Source organism: Natator depressus, chromosome 4 (genome assembly GCF_965152275.1).
Source record: "Natator depressus isolate rNatDep1 chromosome 4, rNatDep2.hap1, whole genome shotgun sequence".
NCBI lineage: Eukaryota > Metazoa > Chordata > Testudines > Cheloniidae > Natator > Natator depressus.
In genome coordinates, this window is record NC_134237.1 from 8430113 (window position 1) to 8450652 (window position 20540).

The 20540-nt window shown below is 44.1% G+C and overlaps 1 protein-coding gene across 16 annotated transcripts in view; it reads right to left on the minus strand.

The window, feature by feature from the left end:
• EPHA5 (EPH receptor A5) overlaps positions 1-20540 on the minus strand; it is a 375690-nt gene that overhangs the window by 290774 nt on the left and 64376 nt on the right. The gene's annotated exons all lie outside the window — the stretch shown is intronic.

Sequence of the window (20540 nt, forward strand, 5' to 3'; positions counted from 1 at the left end):
TTGAATGGCACCGTCTCTATGTACAAAGCGAATAGAACACTTGCTTTAAGACAAAGCAGTGTATGAAATAGGTTAGCGCACATTTACTGAGGGTCGTAAGTAACTGATGAGCTGCTTAGAGACATTGAAGACAAACCCATTCCACTTCTGATCATTTACACAGTTATAATTTAGGTACAATTTACTTATTATTCCACTGCCTTTAAACAACTTTGAAGCAAACACTGAATGTATACCATTACTCTTTATTGGAGCAGATTAAATTACTTCCATAACACAATTTAACGTATGACTGGATCACCAGGGCCTGCTGAAAGACAGCTAAACAACCTCTTTTAACTGAGTGCATAACAGCAAATGTAAAAAATCATCTTTGTTTCTTTTCCTAAAATCTTGGCACCCTTAAAAAGCCAAAGGGCTATAATTTGCAATTGCAAGTGAAGAGTCTGCGCTGCTATGTTTTTGCCTGGGGCAGCAGGAGCGGGGAGCACTGTATCCACAACTAACCTGTGTGTTTGCCTGGAAAATTATCTTTGAAGGGTTGGGTCTTTGTATGGCTCTCACTTTAAAGGTTATGAATCACTGTTGGAACTAAACCCCTAGCTTTTCACTACTGTTATTTATTGTTTGTTCTGTGGTAGCCCCTGGAAGTTCCCAACAGAGATCAAGGCCCTGTCATGCTAGTCATTTTACATGCTTGTTCCTGGTGATTTGTGTGAGTGGGTCTGGTTTGAGGTGAACACACACTGACACTGACACACAACGCAGAGCACACAAAGGAGCCCCAGGCCCAGTTTCACAAAGTTGTGTAAAAAGTCACACAAGGCAGATTTCCCCTATCCTGAACAACCTCATACTGGGCCAGTGAAGAGGAGGCAGGGGGGCTACACATATAAGAAAAAGATGATCCCTGCCCCCTATATCTTAACTATCAGCACAGAGTCTGATATCCTTACTCACTTCTGGACTGCTGGAGGAATCAGGTACAGTACTTCTCAATATTCTGCTTGGCACATCAGATGGGGGCCAGGCCATCAGGGAGCTAATTACAAGTCTCTGATTCTACATTGACTTGGCATGAGTTACAGCAGCCTAGGGGCTGCTCTCATTTACATCACTCGGTGCAAGGTCACTAACAACCCTATGCCAGGGAACGAGCAGTGGAGTAACAGAGAGCTCTATCATGCTCATTTCCCCATCTCTGGCAGTCCTCTCCCTCTCCTGGCCCACCCATTACAAAGAGATAGATGGCATGGCACTGGCTTCGTTGGCTTTATACCGGCAGGGAGTTCCCTTCCACCACGGGCATTCTTCACTGGGTATTTACAGGCAGAATCTGGCCCCATGTCTTTGATCAGTCTGCAATGCACCACGTATACTTCTGGGACTACATATATTGTTGTTGTTATGATTCTAGCTATCCCCTTCAATAAATAATGAGTATATCCTTTCTTTCTGCTTGATCCCTACACTCACTGGAAATACATCTGTCAGGGTTCCCTCCCCACTCTGAACTCTAGGGTACAGATGTGGGGACCTGCATGAAAGACCCCCTAAGCTTATTCTTACCAGCTTAGGTTAAAAACTCCCCAGGCACAAATTCTCCCTTGTACCTTGGGTTTAAGTAACGCTGTCACCACCAAGTGATTTAACAAAGAACCAGGGAAAAGGACCACTTGGGAGTTCCTCTTCCCCCAGCAATCCCCCCAAGCCCTTAGACCCCCTTTCCTGGGGAGGCTTGAGAATAATATCCTAACCAATTGGTTACAAAATGATCAAAGACCCAAAACCCCTGGGTCTTGGAACAATGGAAAAATCAGTCAGGTTCTTAAAAGAAGGATTTTATTTAAAGAAAAGGTAAAAGAATCACCTCTCTAAAATCAGGATGGTAAATACTTGACAGGGTAATCAGATTCAAAGCACAGAGGATTCCCCTCTAGGCAAAACATTAAAGTTACCAAAAAAAAAAAAAAAAAAAACGGCTAAACCTCCCTCTAGCAAAGGAAATATTCACAAGTGGAAAACAAAAGGTAATCTAACGCGCCTTGCCTTATTTACTTACTCTTTTTGTAATATCAGAGAATTGTACAGGATGGTTTATAGGAGAAGGAGTTGTTGTTTTTTTGACCTGATGCTTCTCTGCTTTCCCCAGAGAACACACCAATAAAGCCTCCCCCTCCCCCAGATTTGAAAGTATCTTCTTTCCCCATTGGTCCCTTTGGTCAGGTGCCAGCCAGGTTATTTGAGCTTCTTAACCCCTTACAAGTAAGGAGGAATTCTAGGCTACCCTTAGCTGTATGGTTATGACAACATCCCCAAATCCTCTAATGGCCTCCAAACATGTCATGATATTAGGTTTCATCACGGTGCGTTTTTATTATTGTCTGACATGGGAAACCCAAGTTACGCTGTGTGTTAGATTAGGCAGTGTGTTTGAAATTCCACCCTCCCTTACACACATCCCAAAACTGCAACTTCCCAGTCCCATTCCCCAACCCAGTCGGTTCACTACATAGGAGAGCTTAATTTCCATCAGAAGGAAACTCAGCAAATGGAAACAATACACATGCAAAACAAGACAGGCAGTGGGGAAATGAGTCAAGATTTCTGGAAAATATTTACTTGCAGCTTTGAATATGCAGAAATCTTGAAAATTCCACCATAATAATTTCAGAGAGACTTGCAGAAGAGGGCTAGTTAATATAGGCTACTACGGTCAAATTCTGTGGTCCTTACTTTGCCAAAACTTCCAGAGACGTCAGTGCAAACGTCTTCCCAAATCCCTGATGGTATGGCAACGCTTTGCAATGGTGTCTGCTATATGCCTGTTTTGCATTCAAAATGATACAAAAAGACTGCAAAACCAAAGTCTTGTTGAAAACAGAAAAGGAGCCTCGTGAAGCACTTGTTTCTGTTTGGAGTGAAGATCATACGCGTAAGAGACCTGGGTTCTATTCCCAGCTCCTCCACTGACCTGATGTGGGACACCTCACATACCCTCTCCATGCCTCAGTTACCCCTACAAACTTTGTATGTTTAGACTGTAAGTTCTTTGGGACAAGGAGGGTCACTCACTATCTGGATGTACAGCACCTAGCACAACGAGGCCCTGATCTCAGTTGGAGCCTCTAGGTGCTACCACAACACAAATAATAATAATAATAATAGTTCCCATAAGAAGTAACCTCCTGCCACTTGCTTGCATATGGAAATGCCAGGGAGTGTATAAACTACATCGTATATAGTTTACCATGTGCAGGTTTCAGTCAGAAAAGCACTGTTCGTGTCTCCCCCGGAAAGCAACTTAAAGGGAAATGTCAGAAATATAACTCGAAAAATAAACATCTCCCAAAAGACTTTCCAAGTTTTTTCCTTAAAAAACAAAACCAAACAAAAAACCAATTTCAGGCCAGCCTCATGGTAGAGAGAGAGCTTCAGGCTGCAGCTTAGAAACACAGGACCTGTTTCTGCATGGCAAGGAGCACTCTCAGATGCCACAGACTCAAACAGGAGTTCCAGGCACTCCAAATCTTGCAGCACTGAACCCTACGGGTGCAGGAAATGATTCAGATTCTTGGACACCGGTTCAGTGAAGGTCACAGAATACTACAGAGGTAAAGTGCCATTCCTCTGGAGAAAGGAAGGATCAGATGAATCACAATATAGTAAAACTCCTGCTGCTGGATGACTCATAATGCTATACTGGTGTCAGGGAATGCTAATTACCAGACCTCTGAACTAAGATTGTGTTTATGTTACCTAAAGAGAGGGAAAGTGAGTGTGATCCTCCTTACCCCCACCCCCTTTCTCTCTCTCTCACACACACACACACACACACACACACATCTGGAGAGAAAAGGAGGCTTTAAAGCAGGCTGGGATGCCATATGCAGCAAACATGCACCAGTAACAGCATGAACTTTGCAGCTTACACCTGCAGTAAGATGCTCCTGAAAACACAGCACTAGATCCACGACTGGTGTAAATCGACATTGAGCCACTGACTTCTGTGGAGTTGTACTGATTTAAATAAGAAATCTTGTATTTTACACGCTCTAGGAGGCATTTGCCCCAACCAGAAAAATAAATCAGTATTCTAACCTAAAACCACAGCCCCTTTTTGATATCAGAAACACTGTTTTCAGACTGCGTGAAGCACACGATGTGAACTGTATATCATAAATACAATTCAGCAGGATTAAATATGACAATAGTATATCAAGGTTTTGTTATTGAAAGTGAAACCATTTGCTGCAGATAAAGGCCCAGCAGAATAAAAGCTTGATTACTGTGATGAATAATGCATATTGCCTATGGTACTAATTAACCTTGTACTCCAGTAAGAAATTATGGAACAATAAGGCCAATTTGAAAGTGTCCCGACACTTTTCCCAGTGGCATCTGGCAATCACACTGTGGAATATGGAAAAAGTGAGTCTGTTAAACAAGGCAGATTTGCTCAGCAGCTCATACTTTTTGGTATATTTCTCACATGTTCTGTACAAATTGTTTGCTGTATGTATATATGGAAAATTCATAAGCTACGAGACAAACAAAACTGTCAGACCTGCTTTTCACATGCCCTCATGTGCACACACAGACAGAGGCAGAGAAGATGCACATTTGACTCAATCCAGCCACATTTCTACAGAGTCCGGTGTATGTGTCTGGAGTCAATCAAGTTTAGAGTTAAGCAAACGAGAAGCATGCCAATATTTGCTTGGGGGTCAGATTGTATCTTTCAAAAGGGGAACCTTTGCAGGAAGCATCTGGCCACTGTCAAAGAGGATACTGGGCAAGGTGGACCTCTGCTTTGATCTGGTCTGTCCATGTCTAAGCATCTGTGTCTACAGACTAAATCCAGGCTATTATGCTGTACGAGTAGATCCAACGCAGATCCTGGGGATGGTACATTTTGGGGACCGCACACCAAGAGGGCAAGCCCTGGCTGTGCTGGGTATAGCTATGGAGTGACTCCACTGGCTCTGTGTCCTCCAGGAGTGAAGGCCCCTTCCCCACAGCTCCATCTCTCAGTCTCTGGGGCGGCTTCCAAGATTTGGCTCAAGATGCTACCGTGCTGTCTCTTATGCCATCGGAGGTGGCCACTAGATGAAGCATAAGCTGCTCTCATGAACATCCTTTAAATGCAGCACCGAGCCTACTGCTGCCATTAGTACCCCACAAAGTACCTCAACGTACAGTATTGCTGTTGCTTTATTTTCAACTGTTTGCTGAATTCCGATCCGATGAATGCTATGGAACCAGATTCTGCCCTCAGAGGTGGCAGGTCTACCCAAACTCCAGGAGCCATGCAGCTTCAGTGGGAGTCACACAAAGGTCTGGGGGCAGAATCTGTCCTTTCAATGGTGACAAAGGGACTGTCTGGGAGCCTTTCTCCTGCCTCCACTGACATCATTTTCCTTTTACATTGAGCTGACTGGCAGAATGTTTTCAGCTGCCTGATCAAAACAACTGTATTAAACCCTGGGACAAAATATGTGAGGCTCTCTGAAAAGGCTTTCTGAAAGTCCAGGTACACTAGATCAGGGGTAGGCAACCTATGGCATTCGAGCTGATTTTCAGTGGCACTCACACTGCCTGGGTCCTGACCACCCTCAAAGCATTTCAACTTACAAAGGCTGTGTTGACACTTCCCTAGTGTGTTGTATTCACCGGTGTCTCTGATAATTCTGTCCTTTACTATAGTTTCAACCAATTTGCCTGGTACTGAAGTTTGGCTTACCTGCGTGTAATTGCCAGGATCGCCTCTGGACCCTTTTTTGAAATATCAGCATTACCTAGCTATCCTCCAGTCATCTGGTATGGAGGCTGATTTAAGTGATAGAATACACACCAGTTAGCAGTTCTGCAATTTCATATTTGAGCGCCTTCATAACTCTTGGGTGAATACCATCTGGTCCTGGTGACTTATTACTGTTTAATTTAAGACTTTGTTCCAAAACCTCCTCTACTGGCACCTCAGATTTGTCACCTAAAAAGAATGGGGTTCAGGTGTGGGAATCTCCCTCATATCCTCTGCAGTGAAGACTGACGCTAAGGATTTATTTAAGTTCTCTGCAATGGCCTCATCTTCCTTGAGTGCTGCTTTTACATCTTGACCGTCCAGTGGCCCCACTGACTGTTTGGCAGGCTTGCAGCTTCTGACCTACTTAAAATATTGCTTTCAGTTTCTGTGTCTTTTGCTAGTTGCTCTGCAAATTCTTTTTCGGCCTGCCTAATTATACTTTTACACTTGACTTGTGCTCCTTTCTACTTTCTTCCTCCTGCAGATATATGTCTAGTTATGCATAATGGCTAATTACAAGCATAAGTGCCTATTTGTACATGTAAAAATGCATTTAGGCACCAAAAATATGGGATTCTGAGCATTGAAACACACATGGGATAATATTCATGATCCAAATTTAGGAGGCTGCTTTAAAAACTCAGCCCTTGGAACAAAACTCATCCCTTTGTCCAGTGCCCACCTTCACAGAAATAGAAAGACCGGCCAGTTTTGTGATTCTGCTACATAGTCAAGGGGCAGGAAGTAGGAAGCCCCATGCAAGAGATCCATGTCGTAGAGCAATGTTACACAGGTGTTCTGTCCTTACCACTATGGCGGTGGATTCTGGGGGATGTGGCCAGTAGATCTGCAGCTATGCCAATCACTCCCAACAAACGTGTGTGTGTGTGTGTGTGTGTGCGCGCGCGCAATAGAAAAGCAGGTGCCAAGGGTGGGAGGGGGGAGTAGACAGCTGCTCCACAGCCTAGGGAAGGACTCAAACCCCTACAGAGCACTCCTACATCTAGTCCACTTACTCTGGATATGCACAGGGTCCAGGATTTGGCCCTTAGTATTCAGGCTTAAGAGCAGAGTGTGAATAAATACCTCTCATACCACATCTGTGGAGCAGAATGACAAACTGCACGTGGCCTACATGCTAAATGCCTGCATACATAGAAGAGTGCGATGCAGGGATCTCTTGGTGACAACTGGCAGAGGGCACAGGGGCTGCATAGGGTTTTACAGGGATCCCCTGGGTCAGATGTATGAATAATAGCTCACCAAAGGGGACAGGTGAGATCTTACCAAGAACCTGAGGTCCACTGGTCATCACCATAATTGTGAAATGTGTGTATGGCTAATATTGAAGGATTTATGTGTCTATACTGAAAATTACGTTCTTAAGGTCTTGAAACCAAGGCAGGACACCAGGAGATGACATACCCCCTGCCTCCAAGGAACACTGCTGAGGTAACAATTGCCAATCTCCCTGTCTGGTCATATGGATACGATGAACTGTGTGCCTCACAATGCAATATGCGCTATTTGCACACTGAGCTAAGCGTTAATCAAGAAAGTGCAAAATCTACAAGAGAAGGTTATACAGGGAAAAAACAACCAGCAGGGTGGTGCCTTGTCCATGAAAAAGGACAATGGATTGATCTGATCTATCTAGGGGTCCAAACAGACATCTGGGATCATTCACCGAAGAGCCAAGCAGACAACGTGTTTGTCTCATGAATGAAGGGGTCCAAGCCAGTCTGTCTGTAAAGCACTACAAGGGCTTTGGGTGAGCATTGCTCTACCAGACATAAGAGTATCTTGTTAAATAAGTCTAGGATCTAGAATTTATTTATATACAGCCCTTTGTTTCCAGTATTTTCACTTGCCATTACCAGAGTCTCTCTATCCTTTGTTATACTGGTTTTCACTATAAACATATCTCCGTGCTGGGTGTTAAGCGGAGGTGCTCCTGGCAAGCTGGGTATATTACTTCCTTGGAAGCACCCAATCTGTGAATACTGTGAGTGTCCCGTGGAACAAGGGCCGGATGCTCCAGGGGGACGTTTGGAGGGGTCAGGGGTTGGGGTGTGCCTATCGCTGCATGCATCTGAGGTACAAACTCCCGGTGTTATTCCTGCGGGGCTATATGTGGGCAACCACCAATGGGCAAGTCTCTTTTTTCTCTGGTGCGATCAAAATTCTCCTTCCTGGCCTAAATTCCTTTTTCACATGAATGATCGATTAAGTCTCTCAAGCATAAGCTTGCCTGTGTACCTGGTGGTGATTGACGGTGGGCGGGGGGGGCCACACTACACTGACCTCAGATCTGTCCGTTGGTATTACCACTGTTTAAATTCCCTGCTGCCAGCTTTGTCAGGGAAGCTACTGCTGTCACAATACAAGAGCAAGCCCTAACAGCCATGACACTTCATTTGTCTGGGCAGCAGAGTATGCCTGGGAAGCCGATCGCCCTGCTTTGGTGGAAGTGTGTAAAACAATCAAGCCCAGTTAAGCAAACTAGTTTTGACATATTAAATCATGCTTGAACTGTGAGGGCACAAAATAATGTAAAAACTCTTCTAAAAAGTCTTACAAAAATAAATAAATAATAAATGCCAGCCTTGTGCGGGGCAGGAAAAGACCAAAAAAAAAAAAAAAAGAGAGAGAGAGAGAGAGAGAAAGCTTTTATCTAAGGAGCGCATAGGAAACTGAATAAGCCGAAAGGGAGAGGAAAGGAGACTGTCTCTACAGTAACTACACACACATCCTCCTCTGCTGAGCTCTGAAGTCCTTCCCAGGTATTCCTCCTTGTGTGTGCCCCCTGCTAGCACCCCTCCAGCAGAGAAATGGCACCAATGCTCAGATCAAAATAAAATAGAATGGTCTGTGGGGGAAAAGCAAAATTTTAACAATTTTCATAGAATTCAAGGAGATATCTATTGTCCAAAGAGCTCCTTGTGCTGCATTAAAAACACATTCACCAGACTTTCATATACCTATGTACAACCATGAGACCTGGAATATACATCAGGGTACACTGGAAATTAATCTGATTTCACTTTTGTCATGGTAACTGATGAGTTTCTTGGTAACTTTTACACATGCTTGCTGCTCATCATGGTTGCGTAGCAATGCTCCCTCTCACTGAGATAGTATTACTCTTGATTTGTTATTTATCCAGTGTGGACAGCATGCTCCGCGATGGGCAAACATATGCAGAGATACAGTGTCACAGTGTTCAAGGACCTCACAATTAATAATCACATTCCCACCCATCCTTCAGTTGCGTTCATCACCTTGAATTCTCTCCCACCTCACTGGATGGATTTCTCATAGTAATTAATGTGATGGGTTGATTCTGATTTCCACTAATGTAACAAAGGCCTCTGCCCCATGCTCTAGGCTCCTTGGCATCCCTTTAACACAGATCATTGATTTGGCACAGCGCTTCTGTTATCAGGAAGTCCATAGTCATGCCTCTAATGCGATCTGGGCCATTGGCTATCTGCAAAGGCACTCACAGCTGGGAAGCTGCGACCCGCAGGGTACTTTCACCAAATGCCAAATTGTCACATCCCCGCCTCTGTCCTAGGGACCAGCTTTTCCACTCCCTCTGCAGTAATTAAAACGCTTCCCTTCCAGACAGCTTTGGAACATGATGATGTGATCTCCATTATTGCTTGGGACTGGATGACAGACCATTCCAACCCCATGTAATACATCAAATGTGTCATTCGTGGAATTAGCATTATAGCAAAGGGGCCCTAGGACCACACGGCAGGCATGCCCTTCACTCAGTGAACAGTAACCTTGATTCACAAGTACAATAAACTCATCATTGCCTTCCTATGGACACCCATTTCATGCAGTCTGTATCGGTCATTTACCACCTGTGGGCAGATATAACCGATTCTGATTTAGGATATATATTTGCATATATACACTGACCACCTAACTCTCTGTTACCCTCAGGCCTCTTTCTATTGCTCTGGCCGTGCAATACTGCCAGAGTGCTATAAACGGGCTTCAGTATAAATGAGACGCAGTCTTAGAATATGCACATCTAGGGTAAGAATTTCAAAAATAGGAGCCTGATTTCAGGCATATAAATGGTTCGATTTTCAGAAGTGCCGAGCTCCCAGCAGCTCCCATTGACTTCAATGGGAGCTACTGGGTGTTTGGCACACCTGGAAGACCAAGTTTAGACCTAAGGATATGTCTACACAGCTGACGTTAAAGCGCTTTAACGTGGCTGTGTAGTCGCGGCTCCAGCACTGGGAGAGAGCTGTCCCAGTGCTGTAAAAATCCACCCCCGTGGGGGGAATAGCGCCCAGCGCTGGTGCACTGTCTGCCCTGCCACTTTACAGCGCTGAAACTTGCACCACTCCAGAGGGGGGGTGTTGTTTCACACCCCCGGGCAAGGAAAGTTTCAGCGTTGTAAGTGGCAGTGTAGACAAGCCCTATGTAAAGATTTAAGAACCCAGCTGTAGGCTCCTATTTTTAAAAGATCTTGTGTTTCAGTCACACTTTGTTTGACTGTACCCTTTAGCACATATTATGCAGTTTAAAAAAAAATTAAAATAACAGTCAAACTTTCAAAAGCTAGAAAACTCTCTGATATGGTTAACTGCAGTCCAAGTTTCAGCATTGAAAGCATTTTACTTTCTTAGGCACTTATTATGAAAATGCCCCCTATTGCAGTCACATGTGGTATACAGAGTATATTTGCCTTGATTTATGTTAACTAGCAAGTTTTTTTTAACAGTCTGTATTAACTGTTTCTCAAGTTAAATTGAAATGTCACTAATCTAAAATGCCAACATGCTACTAAACAGCTCAAAGATCATTTTCAACCAAGGCCCACAGTTAGCACCTATTCAACATACATCTCATCTTTGCTTTGGCTTTACCAGCCATTTATGTTCTCCTGTATCACCCTGGTCTAGAAATCTGCCTGCTAACTGCTCTGATATATGACCTGTAATTCTATTGTGCCTGCTTCTCTATGTACACAATTATTTGGTCCAATGAAAGATATTTCTTCACCCACCTTGTCCCACTATTGTCTTCTTGTCTTGACTACTGTACTTTCTTCCTGCTAGATGTGGCCTCCTTACGTCCTAACCCCTCAAATTTATTTTTTTCCTGAATAAATGACTATAGAGGCAGACCGGGGTGGGGGGTGGGGATTGGAAAAGGGAAGTAGCTTGTGGATCTGGGCAGTTGTGTCAACTTCGTTTTTTAGCTCCATTTTAGCTATATGTTTTGTGTTTGCATAGCACCTACAACCATGAAGTCCTGGCCCAGGACTGGGGCTCAGAGGCGTTACTGCAATACAAATAAAACAATAATAATAAATAAGGGGAATGCCATTTCTTGCGTTTAATTTTAACGTTTGAAATGATCAGCGTGTTCTGAGGTATGATGTTTAGAATTTGTGGTGACTGTTTTCGTTAATTACAGGGAACCAAAGAAATGTGGTCTGGGCCCAAGGTTATAAGGAAATTGTGTTTCCATTTTTCCAGTGCCAAAGTGAGTAAAAATGTTTCTCAATGAAACCTTAGCTCTGAATTGTCTAGCACTGCCCCCATGTTTATGTAGGGATAACTTCTCTGATGATCAAAAAGGACAAAACTCTAGTGAAGTCGCTGGAATTACGCCTATTTACACCAGAAGCAATTTGCTCCATTGTGTGCTGAGAGTGTCTCTATTACATGTTTCAGAGTAGCAGCCGTGTTAGTCTGTATTCGCAAAAAGAAAAGGAGTACTTGTGGCACCTTAGAGACTAACCAATTTATTTGAGCATAAGCTTTCGTGAGCTACAGCTCACTTCATTGGATGCATACTGTGGAAAATACAGAAGATGTTTTTATACACACAGACCATGAAAAAAATGGGTGTTTATCACTACAAAAGGTTTTCTCTCCCCCCACAAAACCCACTCTCCTGTTGGTAATAGCTTATCTAAAGTGATCACTCTCCTAACAATGTGTATGATAATCAAGGTGGGCCATTTCCAGCACAAATCCAGGGTTTAACAAGAACGTCTGAGGAACAGTGGGGGGGGGGAAAGGAATAAACAAGGGGAAATAGGTTACTTTTTATAACGAATCAACCATTCCCAGTCTCTATTCAAGCCTAAGTTAATTGTATCCAATTTGCAAATTAATTCCAATTCAGCAGTCTCTCATTGGAGTCTGTTTTCTCTATTACTTGGTCATCCTATAAAAACAGTGGAACTTGTTAAAAGCAATATTTCTGCAATAAAACAAAATAAAATGCGAGCCGCAAAATTTCTCACTCAGGGCAAAATCCTGCCCCCAGTGAAGTCGATGGCAAAGCTCTGATTGACTTCAACAGAGCCAGGATTCCAGCACCAATGTGGGCCCAATGCACATTAAAATGGCCAAGATATAAAGCCCTGCAAAGAAGAAGTTTTATAATTGAAATGTCAACACGTCATTAACTTCTGCTAAGCGCTACTATAATAAGAAGCACAAAACTGAAAACCTGCTTTATGATCAACACAACATACAATAGTACCACTGATTTTAATACCTGATGTAAAGTTTGTGGAGTCAGATTGTTCTTGAATACTGTAACTGACAAAGCAGCTGAAAAGTCAAGGAAGATCACAGCCATATGAACTGGGAGGCACCATGACTGACACGTATTGTCTTCCACATCGCCTCTCCCTATGCCACAGTACGCTCTAAAGAATTTTGCTTTGCTACAAGGAGGCCTTCATTCAAGTCTTCTTGAAGATCTGTACTCAACTAAAAATAAGCAGTTTATCTGGGAACAAACAAACACATAACCTGGAATCTGCCCCAATTTGAGGATTGTAAATTGTCTTTTGGTTAATAAGTAAATATGACATTTGCAATTCAAACTTGCCGAGCAAATTTTGATCCTTCACTTCACCTATTGTAATCGTATTGTTCAATCGAAATCCAATGGATAACAACAAGGTGGGGTCAGGGAGCTAATTGTCCTACCAGGAGGACATAGAAATCAGATTGCATAGAACAATAAGGTTAAGCGAGACAAAGTAATGGTTCCAAATCTCCTCTACTAGGGTGTGCTGTTACAGAATGAGAAAGAGATCTTCAAAGTCATTAGGAGTCATTACCCTACTAACTACATTTGTGGTATAGTGTGTGTACTCCAATCACGTTTCCTATAACTAAGCCCTATTCATGTGCAAAATAAAACAAAGAATAAAGCAATTTTTAATCAATCCTGCTGTGATACGAGTTTAATTTCAGGAAAACACTCCACGGCTTTTACTGAATATATCAACCCCAGAACGCACACAACTCTACAGAACAAACCATTCCCACTTCAGCGATAACCGCCACTTTGCTGAAAAGCGACATTCATGTCATTTTCTTCATGTTTAAAAAAAAAGAAAAGACACAACACAGCCAAAAGCTCATCTACTTTGATGTTGGCTGGTAGTGTGCCTAATTAAAATTAACTAGGCTCTTCAGCTCGTAATTATATGAACACCTAATATGCTGCACTCCCCGCCAATTTTGTTTTAATCACAAAAATGCACCAGAAGTATGAATGATAAGCACAGAACTCCCTGTAGTCTTGGCACTCTTTCCGAATTCAGTATTTTCCATGTACTGTGTATTTCCATCACTGTTTTTCCTTGCTATACAATCACCTCCCAGTAGAACAATTAAAACATGGGTTTTTTTTAATCCACTGGACTTTGCTTGCTATCCATTATACCTCGAGGGGGAAATCTTGCTTGCGTTTCTCACGTGAGTTGTCCCAAATGGGAATACTCCCACGTTCGTCAGTGTTTTTAGCTTTGACAATGATCCACAGTTTAAACTTTAAAGCCAGAACGTAGCAGCTCCTATAAGGGTGGTGCAAGAGAGGAGAGAGAGGAAATGATTTCCCTTCCCTATCCACTCCTGTACTGGAGGTGGCGAGAAGGTAAAATCCTAGCCCCGTTGAAGTCTCATAGACTTTAAGGTCAGAAGGGACCATCATGATCATCTAGTCTGACCTCCTGCACATTGCAGGCCACAGAACCTCACCCACCCACTCCTATAATAGACACCTAACCTCTGGCTGAGTGACTGAAGTCCTCAAAACATGATTTGAAGACTTCAAGTTACAGAGACTCCACCATTTACACTAATTTAAACCAGTAGGTGACCCTGCCCCATGCTGCAGAGGAAGGCAAAACTCCCCAGGATCTCTGCCAATCTGATCTGGGGCAAAATTCCCACAGATTTTATTGGGGCAAGGATTTTACCCAGAATATCCTGTTCCACTCACTGAGCTCAACATGGATGGCCTACCACCCAAAGAGAACCTAGCTGTAGAGGGTCATACTTATTAGCAATCCAACTTCAGCCCTAATGAGAAGCACGCACACTGCACACACTTGCCTCTGCATGCGTGCTGTCTGCCTCAGCCCTCCACAGGCACCGCACGCACCCTCTGATACCACGGCTGCAGCCACGCCACTTTGCACCAATTCCCTACTAACACAGCTGCAAAGGCCACTGTCTGTGGCTGCATCTGATGAAGTGGGTTATAGCCCATGAAAGCTTATGCCCAAATAAATCTGTTAGTCTCTAAGGTGCCACAAGGACTCCTTGTTGTTTTTGCGGATACAGACTAACATGGCTACCCCTCTGAAACCAGTCTCTGGCTGTATGTCTTTCCACTACTCAATAAGCAAGGCACACAGAAGTCATTTCAAGCAGCTCCTCAATTGCAGCACTGTCTGTTGAAGATTAGTAACTTTGCTTTGCCTCTGAGTAAACCAGCAACAAAATCACACGGGAGTTGATTCAGCAGGTAAACTTTTGAACTATGGTAACTTGTATACCTTTGTCAATGACTTTTAATTAAATCCAAAGCAGAAATTTGTCAACATGGATTTTTTTGCTGAGGACTTTGTTTCTGACTAAGAATCCACTTCTTGCTTGGCAATAACTAGCATGAATTTCAACAGAAATAATGAACAGTAAGCAAAGAAAACATTTGGATAAAAAAATGTTACTTCAGAAAGTTGATTTAGAAACAATGAAATAATAATTGGGTTAGATCATATTTCAAGAAAATAAAGCTGTTTAAACATTCCTAGTTGTAAAAAAATTAAACGACAAAATATTTCCTCAGTTGGCAATTCCTTTCGAAAACACACACATTGTCCCCCAACTCATTTCCAAAGAAGTTCTTCCCTTGTAAAGACTGGCATTAAATAAGATTTGGCTTAAATTTTCTTACATTATTTTGCAAGATCCTGTATAATTACAGTGCATTCCTGTTTCAAGTTGGCTAAAATTGGCTTCCAACTTTTACCACTGTCTCATGCCACTTAGAGCTGCAGTACACACTGGAAACTGGAAAAGAGGTCATTGTGTTCCTCTGAATTCAGTATTATTTCTTGGTGTAGTTCAGTTTCTAATTCATTTCACTTCTTTAATTCTCAAATATTTGTGACTCTACTCTGAAAACTGATGGTAAGGAAATGGCATTGCAGGGCTTATGTTCACTGCATTCCAATCATTTCCGTTCTGGTTACTCAGGGTTTACTGGTAAAAAAATATGTCTTTTCTACCTAGCAGCCTCGCAAATTTACCCTGGGATCTGAAAGTCAAGCTGGGTTTTCTCCCCCTCATGTGTACCAGGAAAAAAAGGTTCTGTAGCCCAGATTAAAGCCTAGATTTTCAAAAGTATTTAGGTACTCAATCCCCAGTGGTAGATTACCTTTGAGGATTTGGGCCGATGTCCTCAATTACAGTTGTGTAACCCCATTGTTGCCAGTAGGATAACACAGGTTTAACTGGCAGGATGCATAACTGGAACTTGGTAGACAATTCTACTGACAGCATACAAGGAAGACAGGAAAGAAGCTTCCTCCCTTTTAGCTGTGTTGGTTCTGCAGTGTTTAAAGCAGTAAAAAGTAGCAAAACCATATTGCTTGTTACTAAAAAGGGACAATAAAGCTGAATACACGCAGGGAACAGATCTGCTGAACCAGAAGGCGCCATTTTTACATAATCACTTTTCAAGGAATATCAGCTCCTTATGTAACTCCCCAATAGGGAGCCCAGATGCATGCAGTAAATATATCCAAAATTGCAGTCACAGTAAAAAATACAGATATTCAGATGCAGGAAGCAGATAAGAAAAAAAAAAAGATTAGAAAGTGTCATTTGGGCCAGATCCTAAGATGGTGTAAATCAGCAAAGCTTCATTGATTTCAGTGGAGCTACCATCAATTTACACCAGCTTAGGATCTGGGCGTTTGCCAACTGAAATGCAATCCCTGATGAGGCCTGCACAAGAGTGGCTAAATATCACCAACCAAAACTGAAACATGATACGACAGGCAAGTGAATATTGTCAGAGATGCTTTTAAGAACCCATTGAACCAGGGCAAATATAACCGAGCCAAAAATAATAGGATACTGTGCCCAATCAATACTGCGGAAACCATTGTACCTACATGGGGAGTGCTACCTTTAATTTTTATTATTAGCATGTGCAGCAATTTATTCACGTGAATAATGAACCTTGTGCACAGGGCTTTTCACGAGCATTTTCCCACATGGTCACAATTTATCACAGGTTCTCTCATGACAGCTGATGATAAATTGGCCGAGTTGCAGAAAGAGGTATAAAATACAAGAAGTTTTGTTTGTTAGATAAATACAATTTGACTGCCCATGTTATTTGAAATAACAACTGAATTATATAATGAGATTAAGCCATGTCATATCTGTCGCCTGAATGTCCCAAGTGGTACAAATTGCTCGGCTGCTGCTGTCGGTGCCTCCTTCATAAAGCATCCTGATGACAAGATGATGAATTGAAGATATCATTGCCAATTAATGATTTTTAGACAGAAGGGATTTCAATTGTTCCCTTATGTTTGTGAGGGTGAGTGACATTTGCATCATCTCTAATAAAAGAATGTAGTCTGCTATTGTCCAGACAAGATGTTATGACTCAGTGAACATTATCTTTGGAAGGGAAATGCCAATAAACAAATTCAGGTTCTTTTGTGGTAGAAACACAGCAGGGTATTGTTCCAGGGCCGAGTATAGCTGCAAAATAATCCGCATTATGTGGCTCAAGCCAAAATTAAAGCTCAGGGGGGAAATTTTCTTAAGTACCTAGGGCCCAGCTCCTCAGAGATATTTAGACACCCAACTCCCCTTGGTTTCAACAGGAGTTGGGCACCTAAATACCTTTGAGGATCTGGGCCCAAGGATCCTAAATGCCTCTGACTTGCAAGGGAATTAAGGATTTAGCACTACACCCAAGAGCTGCACTGCTTAATTACACCAGTATAGTGAAAGCAGTACCTCCTTAGTGTGACCCAGTTACACTGGCATAAAAGTGTTCATCCTGGCATAGCTATTCTCCTACAGGAAGGGGCACTATAATACTAACACTGTTGTACTGCACCCACACGAGAGGTTACTCTGGTCTACAGCTTCTCTGTGGCCGTGGCCAGCTTTTCAAGGGCCGCGACAAGTTTGTGGTTTATTTAAAGCTGGTAGCTGTTAGTCTGGATAATCTTCATGTCAGCTGCTGACGACGGCAGCCCAGAAAGATCCACTAAAGCCAAAGCAGAATAGAGCAGCGGCTCTGGTAGCCAACAGAGCAGTGAGTGCGGGAGGGGAGGGAAATCAGTGGCTTGGTAACCAGCGGAAGTACCCAACTGCTCTGGGTTACCATCACGTGGCGCCCAATCAATGCTTGTGTAAGCGGGGGAATGGTCCCGTGGGGAACTTTCCTGGCTTCTGCACGACCCCGGTGAAGTGGGCTAGCGAAAGGATCTGAGTCCTCACTCCCACTTCCTTTACCCAGAGGCCTCCCTGCCCTCGAGGACTCCCCTTCCACTCTCCTGTCTGGCAGAGTCCTCGTAACCCCGACAAGGCTGGGCCCAGGATTCCTGGGGGGCTCGACCCCCAACCCTGCTGTGGTCACTAGGAAGGGGCTAGGGTGTCCCCACTCCAGGGTGCTCTTTCTGCACTGAGCACTTCCCTGACCCACTGATTGTTACATACAATTTAAAGCAAATGCAAGTTATTTAATCAACAATTAATTTAAAAAATAAGGAAAAATGGGAAAGGTTAAAGGAAACACATCACCCCGCTCTGTGGCAGGGAACATCACAAACAGCGTCTCTGGACTGTCCGGGCAGTTCACGGTCTGTTCCTTGTAAGTCCCAGGCCTCCTTCTCCGGCCCTGGCTGTGCTGCAGGGATGCTGCGGGTTGGACACTTGCTCTGGTGGTGGCCACACGCCTCCGGGCTTTGGGTGGTGGGACCCTTCTTCCCAGCGTCAGCCCCCCGTCGGGTTAAGACCCCCTTCCCAGTCTGGCCTGCAAGGACCCTCGGCTGGGAGTGTCTTTCTGCTCTGGGCCCTTTGCCCAGGGCCCCCCCTTAGCTTGCCCCAGTTGTTCACCACACCCGGCTCCAGACTGCTCCAGCTCCGGCTCCACGCTGCCTCAGCACTGATGCTGCTGCTCTGCCTCCAGCCCCCTGGGCTGCTTCTCTGGCCCCTCTGGCTCTGTGGCTGCAGCCCTGCGAGCAGCACAGGATCTGCTCTCCCTGGGCTGTGTCTCTGGCCCCTCTGGATCTGGCACGACCCTGCTCCATAGCTCAGCTCAGGCCCCTGCTTTCTCCTTAGCTCAGCCCCACTGTCTGACACAGGCAATTCCAGCTCACACGGAGGACGAGCCCCCCCGGCCTCCTGACTCCCTGATTAGCTGCCCGCCCCGTCAATCAGACTGACCTGGAGCATTGGCCTCTCCCCATTGCCCCGGGGACTGCCGGTCTCAGGGTCCGGATTTCCCATTGACCCTTCCCCTTTTGGTACTGGGAGCTAGCCAACCAAAACACCCCCACCCAATGTTAGTAAGGACAGTCCCCTTACATTTGCTATTTTGGGGCAATTTATGTTTAGCAGGCGGGCAGGTTCTTGCCAGTATGTCTGGCTACATTCCCTTGCCTGCAGCAATCAAGATTTCCTCCGTTTTGGCTGGTGCTGCTTGGCTCCACTTGTGCCAAATGCTAAGCCAGATGCACCTCCCCCAGAGGTGGGGAATTCATTATCAGGGCAAGGGAGGAACAAGGGAGGCTAGGTCCGTCTGTATCTGCAGTGTGTTCAGAGAGAGCAACATCCTAGTAAAAGCAGCGTTTTTTATAACGAAAGACCTCTCCCCAAAAAGTCAACTTCCCTACTCCCTCCCTCCTAGGAGACTTGTAAAAGGGACAACGGCTATCTCTGGTTTTCTCCCAAAGACTTCAGTGGAGTTTTGTGTGATCAACAACTGCATGATCAGGATCCTAATTTGAGACATACCCAACGAGCACCCACCATGGGCACATGTCCTGCTCTCCTTACTCATCACAAACTCACACTTATTTCAGGCAGGAGGAAAGCGAACTCAACATGGTCTGTAAGCTCAAAGGGAGACTACCCTACACACCAACAAACCATTAACAACATACAGCCAGCGGCCCACAAGCCAGCATGAGAAAATGTCTTCAAGTTACAAGGGAATATGCGCATTCAAATTACAATTTACAAATAAAAATGCAAAAAAGCAACTAGTAAACACAAATTGCCTTGAAATGGCCTTTTGTCTGTGTTATCGGCAAATAGTTTTCTAATAAACCACCTATTATACACGTAAAATTGAAGTGTAATTTTAAAAAACAAGCGTGTTATAATACAACAATGTTCCAGCAAATTCAGAAGTGTTTTATACTGGATTTATTTAGAAGTCCTCTTTTAGGGTACTTACTTGCCATTAAATATATGTCTTAGCTAAGGCCCTGACCCTGCGATGTATTTATGCTTGCAGTGAGCTCAATGGGCTGCTCACAAGTGCAAAGTTCTGCACATGTGGAAGTTTTTTCCAGATCACAGTCTAAGATAATAGTTTAACTTTGAACAGCTGAGCACCGCGGTAGCAAAGCAACTGCAAGACAAAGCAGACAATTCCCATGATATGAAACTTCCCTTTTCTTGCTTTTTACCGAGAACTAAAAGGAGAGAGATACATTTGTATTAATTTACATATAATAAATTATGTCTTGATTTTGAAAACAAACTGTAAGGCTTCCAGGCAATAGTCCACAAGGGAGAAAACAAACCTTTAAACATTTTATCATCCGAAAACGCCCAAGTTCAAAAAATATATATAACCAGTATAATGGGCCAGATTCTGATCCCTCATTCACACTGAATAGGATGTTACATCACAAGAAGTAGCACTGGGCCAGATCAGCAGTGTATTAATGCCTAGGCTGACAAGGCCTAGGCCTAGGGCAGCAAATTTGCAGGGGCGGCAAATTTATAATAGCAGCCAGAGGCTGCTTCCCCCGGTGCCGGTTCGTACCATCCGCCCCTGGGTCCGCCCCAACTCCACCCCTTCCCCGCCCCCTCCCTGCCCCTATTGGTCCCCTTCCCCAAATCCCTGCCCTGGCCCCGCCTCCTCTCCTGAGCGCGCCGCGTCCCCCCACTTCCCCAGACTGTTTCGCACACAAGCACCGGCAGGGAGCGGGGAGAAGCAGGACCCGGCGGCACGCTCAGGGGAGGAGGCGGAAGCAGAGCGGAGGTGAGCTGGCCGGGGGCGGCAATTATTTCTGGGCCTAGGGGTGGCAAAATCATTAATCCGCCACTGGGCCAGATTCTGAACACTCTCAGCACTCTGGCAGTGGAAAGAGTCCTTTAACGAGGAGTTGATTACA